Source organism: Myotis lucifugus, unplaced genomic scaffold, assembly GCF_000147115.1.
Source record: "Myotis lucifugus unplaced genomic scaffold, Myoluc2.0 scaffold_9, whole genome shotgun sequence".
Classification (NCBI taxonomy): domain Eukaryota; kingdom Metazoa; phylum Chordata; class Mammalia; order Chiroptera; family Vespertilionidae; genus Myotis; species Myotis lucifugus.
Genome location: NW_005871057.1, coordinates 12,987,773 through 12,994,353, shown reverse-complemented (window position 1 = coordinate 12,994,353; position 6,581 = coordinate 12,987,773).

The window sequence follows — 6,581 nt, the reverse complement described above, 5'->3', positions numbered from 1 at the left end:
CCCTGCCTTCCTGATCACCTCTAACCACCTCTGCCTCAGCCCTGCCACCATGGCTTTGTCAGGAAGGACATCCGGAACCTCGTCTGGAAGATGTTCAGTCTAATTAGCATATTACCTTTTTATTAATATAGATGCCACCTTGCCTAAAAATTCAGGTTGTTAGCAGGTTTTCCCATCATGGAAGGAGAGCCCGCAGTAGCATCCTGGGTTCTGACCAGGGCTTAAGCACTAGTGCTTTATCTCAGCAGATGAGATTCCTAGAAGACTCTTGGATGTACCCTGAACATTTCTATCGATTTTGCCAAATCATCCTCCAAAAATGTTGAATCACTTTAAACTCCCACCAGCAACCATGCATGTGCCCTCTGTTCTACTTTGATGCCAGTATCATTGATTTCCCCCTAGAAGCTTCCCTCCCCTCAGCCAGGACTGCTTGGCATTTGAGCCAAACTCACTGTTTAGCCCAGGACTTGATTTCCCGAGATAGAATTATGGAGGAGGAAAAATAGTTTTCCTCTACCCTTCTGAGTTCTTAGCGGAGGCCCTTGTAATGAAAGACAGATTACCAAGAGAAAAACTAAAGTTCATTAACATGTGTACCTCGTGTATATGTGGGAGATCCCAGGGAAAAATGAATAACTTCCCAAAGTGGCTTAGAATCCAGATTTAAATACCTTCTTTCTAGGGAAAGGGGACGGGATATGTAGGCCTCTTAGAGGAGAGTACATTATTTTTAGGAAAGATGAATGGGGGTGGGGGAGATAGTTTGTAACAAAGTTTGGATGTGATGTCAACTTTTAGTCTCCTGTCCTGTGACAGGAGTCAGTCTTCACTGGCTGATGGCACTTTTCCCATCAAGGGAACCTTTTGGGGGGTCCGATTTTAGGTAGATCAGGAGACTTCAGTGAAAGCCTCTCCTTGCATTTGCTGTTTTTCAAGCATCTGCAGGTCAAGATCATCAATATAACAACACGGCATATGTTGGGGTGGTCTGTTCTCTGACCTTCAGAAAAAACCAAACAAAAGCTTGTTTCCTCTCTTAGATAATTTGCCACAGTAGCGTTATTCCCTGGAAACAGTATTCTGACCAGTATTCTGATCACTTCCTGGGAGTGATCATAACGTACCCTCTGCTTGTAGAAAGGTGTGGGCCATATCACTAAATAATCAGGGTCAGTTTTCTCATCTTGTGGAAAGGGAGATAAAGTTATGATAGTTTATCTCCCTTTCCACAGGTTTCCTGCCGGTTTGTGTCTCTGCTGCAGCCCCAGTGGCCCCAGCGCCTCTGCGGCCTTGGGTTTAGAGGCTGCTGGGTGACGGCCTCCCTGCAGGCTGTGTCTGTGCTCCTCTGACCCCAGCGGCGAGGCGGGGCTTGGGGCTGCTGGGTGCCACCCCCCCTGCGGGCTGTGCCTGTGCCTCTGCTCCTCTGACCCCAGTGCCAAGGCGGGGTTTGGGGCCACTGGCTGCCAGGACCCCTGCGGGCTGTGTCTCTGCTCCTCCATCCCCCCAGCAGCGCTGACCAAGCAGGCCCAGAGGCCCTCCACCAGCGTGTTGAGGCAGAACACCTGCGTCGTCACCAGGCTTCCCTCTGCCACTTGGAGCCTACGTATGCAAATTAGCCGCCATTTTTGTTGGCAGTTAATTTGCATATCGCGCTAATTAGCCAATGGGAAGGGTAGCAGTCGTAAGCTAATTACCATGTTTCTCTTTTATTAGATAGGAATACTGTGCTGGGTGTCAGAGTCTTTTGAGTTAGAGTGACCTCCCCTTTCAGCATAAACATGCCACAGATTCATGAAATTTCATTGGCAAAGCAGCCTCACATCACCGTCTATCAAGCTCAAGGCCAAGGAGGTTTCACCAGTAGGTCTTGATTACTCCGCATGTCGGAAAGATGCTTAGCAGGAACCAAAAACATGGTGCTTTGATTCAAACAACTTCTTTATGGATTTTAAAAACTGCAGACTCAGAGTAGCTTCATTGTGACCTTCAAAAAAACCTTTCTTTGAAATTTTAGCTTAAGAACAGGTTAGAAATAGTTAATCCACACGGAAAATATTATGTTATTAAGGTGTTCTATAACAAATAAGAAAACCTTTACAAGGATGATGATGATTTTATCTTTTTAGCACTAAGAAAGTAAAATGCCTGTAGGTGGCTATCTTTTGAAGCCCCAAGCGAGGGAGATTTTCCATTTATATTCCTTTCAGTAATAAAGAGCTGCTGGAAGCACTATAGAAATGTTGTTTTTCAGTGATTGTGCCAATATACCTGGACTTTCTTTCAAGCAGTGAGTGATTCCTTTGAATTATGTTTCAACCAAAAATAGGGTTACTCATAAATTGCATGAATACCTTCCAGCTCATAATTGCCAGGTTCCAGCCTCAGATTTTAGTCATCAAGAGTAAGCTCTTTTTGTTTTCTCTAAATCTCAAATTGACATAGTCTTCTTCCCATTCTTCTTCCTCAGCACCAACTGCCCCCTCCTCCCTCTATCACTCTTAGATAACACATACAACACACACACACACACACACACACACACACACACAACCAAAGAATTGCTCTGCCCATCATAGTGGGTTACATACAAAGATTGTCTCATAATGATGAACTATTGCTTAGCATAAGGCTTCAATTTAAATGAAATGCTTTATACCACATTAAAAAAATCCATTAGAAGTTACCAATAAGCTCAGGATTATTTCTGCAGAAAAATCAGTTTAGGTTCAAGATAAATACATGGAAACTGACAAGCAATTAAGCAGGAAATTTGTGTGTGTGTGTGCTACTTGTCAGACATTTGAGGAAGATATTTTAGGAAAACTGCTTTTGGTAAACAGAACAATTAAACTGGCGTTCCTCTCTGCCTTTCTACTTCTGAGTTCTGGTAATTTTTTTTTTAAAACATATAAGCAATACAGCCATTAAATATTTTAAATTAAAAGGAATTAAAGAAAATTGTATATATTCAGTAAATAATTGGTACATAGATAAACAAAATAACTTTTAACTCATAAAAACAAGAAAATTTAACTCACCTGAAACAATAAAATTTCATCAGGGATGAATAATTTTTAGAGCAAAAATGTTGCATAATTCTTTTAAGCAAAACAAAGAGCTCAGTCAATTTTCAGAACATTTCTGTTTTCATACACAAGATTAATAGTGTTTGTACATGAAGAAAATGGATACCTGCCTGGTCCATTTATGGGATATCCAGCTTCTACCATCATAAATTTCTGTGCCTTTCAGCCCTAAATTCCATATTGATTACTATACAAAAAAAAAAATCAAAAAAAAATCATGGGAGATATTGGACTATGCAGAATACCATGAGGATACCAGGTAAATTAGAGGTGAAAACTAGTAAGAATGTCACCAGATTTCCAATTTTCTACAAAGCTGATTCAGAGTTACATATACCATTTGTTAAATGCAAAACAGAGAAGAAAATAAATGTAGAGAAAGAGAATATGAAGATAGTTCAGATTAATCACTGACCTATAAGAAACATATGATTTTACTTAAAAATTGTATAGTGGTAAACCAATTCAAATTTTGAAAACCCTAGTCATTTTTCTCCACACATTTGGCCTTCTATACATTTAGCTGCACTTAAGTGTCACAGTGTTTGTTACATCTATAATAATAAAAGCGTAATATGCAAATCAACCTAACAGCAGAACCGTCGGACGACCTTCTAAATGAAGCCAGGGCTGCGACGGCCGAGGCAGCCAGGGCTGCAAAGGCCTACTCTTGCACGAATTTTGTGCATCAGGCCTCTAGTTTATAATATTTAAACTGAACATTTTATTTTCCTCTTTTTAGTCATGCTGAGATGGTATAATGTCTGCATCTATAGTCTACGGCTCAAGTTCAGCAGGGAGCTAGTCAAAGGCAAATGAGCACTACTTATTGCTATAATGTGAAACCCTCAGCTACAGTGAACCCACAGACACAGTAATTTCTGTCTCTGACATAAAAACCTAGGCTAATGGAATCCATTTTCCACTCTAAACCAGTCTTCTTATCTTGGTTCAGAGATGTTAAGAAAAGCATATAAGGCCTAAAAAGAAGCCACCTCAATAGGAGAACAAACAGCAAGGAAAATAAAAAGGCATTCCCTCAAGCCAAAATTACCCAGATTTTGGTCTTTCCATCATAGGGAAAGTAACACAATAAGCTCTTACCTCTCTAACTGTAGAAAATTAAAGAGACAGAGAAAAAAAGCAAATCTCTTTATCTTAAAAAAAAATACAAAGGACTAATAAAAAGCAGCAGATTTTAAAAAGGAATAAGAACTATATCCTAAGTGATTGTAATCTATTGCTTAATCGTGCTCCTGACTTTGACCCACATCAGAGCTCCTTTCCCAGTGGCCTTGATTTCCCATAGAAGTTGGAGTACATCATTAACATCTCCAAAACACAGGGCACTTATTCTCCAGAAAAATAATTTGATGTATAGGCTAAGAAGACTATAATTTTTTTAAATGGAAGCTGCTATGGACAAATTAGTATATGTGGTCACAAAATCTATCAAGACAATGCTAATGTAGTACCACCAAATACGTAACTTACCTTCCTTACATTCTTTTTGTATTCTTCCCCATTAGATGGATGGATAAATGAATGGATAGATGGAGCATATAGTATCAATTACACAAATTGATCTATTCAAACCTACATCCAGGGTGAACTCAATGAACTTGAACCTGGACTGGATTAACTTAGAAGCCCAAGTCCAGGTCACTCAGAGTCCTAAAGATCCTGGAGAATTCAAAAGATCATGAAGCCTACAAAGATTTAATGAAGATAGCTTAGCCACATCCCACCTGTCACAAATAGTTCCCCAAAGCTCAGGATCTTTACAAAGTAATCGGGCAGAAATTCTGATTGAAACATAATTTTAATAACATTCTATAACAATTATTTCAATTGAGATTTTTATTGATGATTAGAAGAGGCAGAGAGAAATGTTTACTATAATGAAATGTTTGACTCCAATTTTTTTCAGTGACTTCTGTTTCATCTCTTTTGGCTCCTTATATTGAAACTAGAGGCCCAATGCACAAAATTCATGCAAGGGGCTCGGCCCTCATAGCTGCAGCGCCAGGCTTCATCTGGAAGGTCATCTGGATGGGTCGTTCCACTGTTCGGTCGTCTGGTCTAAATAGCATATTATGCTTTTATTATTATAGATGGTCAAACACTAATTTAAGCTGCATCAACTTTCTTTTTGTAATATAAAGTGCTAGGGTAAAAGGATGTGCCAAAACAATTACCATACTAACCAGGCTTTTAAAATCATATTATGAAATAATGAACTTGGCATGATAAATTCACTATTGCAGGTAACTACTGCTTTCAAAAACTTCATTTCATAATCTTGAGTGATTTTTTAACCCTTCTGTTCTATGTTAGCTACCCAAAAAAATGAGTAAGGATGCAGATGTTAAATAAAGAACTGAAACCATTAATTCACCACAGCACATCATTTATTCTTCTTGGGTATTAAGGAGGACTATGGTCTCAAGAAAGATAAATAATGCAGAAGAATAGATATCAGATTGTTGAATAGGAGAGTTTTCAAGACAGGCAATCTTAGATACATAAAGTATAGAGACTATAAATTCTTTCTTGACATAAATGAGTTAAAATATAGTGATTTTATTCAATAGAGTATTTTATATTGAGTGTTCACTCTATGGTACAGCTCCAAAGAAATAATGACAGTCAAATATTTGACACACTACAAATTTGAAAATGAAACCAACATTTTTTTGTGCTAAAACTTTAACTTAAAAATATCATAGCTTTCTATGTGAATCATCCCTAAGTTTTGTTCTGATTCTCTTAGTATTAAGGGTATGTTAGTTTTCTATTGCCACTGTAACAAATTACCATATCTAGTGGGTTAAAACAACACAAATGTATTATGTTATAGTTCTGTAGGGCAGAAATCTCACATGGGTCTTACTAGGCTAAACAAAGCCTTCAACAAAGTGACATTCCCATTCCTTTTTCGAGGCTCTCAGGGAGAATTCATTTCCTTGCCATGGTAGGACCTAGGTCCCTGTTTTCTTGCTAGCTTTCAGCTGAGGGCAATTTTCACATTTAGAGCCCACACACATTCTTGAACTCCTGTCTAAATCACATCTCCTGATTTACCCTTCAACAGTTCTCTTTGAAGGGCTCATCTGATTAAATTAGGCCCATGTAGATAATCCAAGATAACCTCCCCATTCCAACATCCTCAATTAAGCAATTCTGCAAAGACTCTTTGTCAAGTAAGAAAATAGATTAGTTGCTGGATTCCATCTAACAGGAAAAACTCTATGAAAATATCACTTTCCCAGAGATTTAGAAGCATTCTGACTGGAGTACATGTATTGGCACCTAATAAAGTTTTGGGGTTTTTTTTACAGACATAACTTAATTGAGTGTTTGTTTTTGGTTTGATCTTTTGACAATGTGTTGCATTTCAATGAAAAAGAAATTTTGTGAATGTTAAACATTTTCATTTCTTCTGGCCATGACCTTTTTTTCCATCACATACTACTCATCCTTCAATATCTG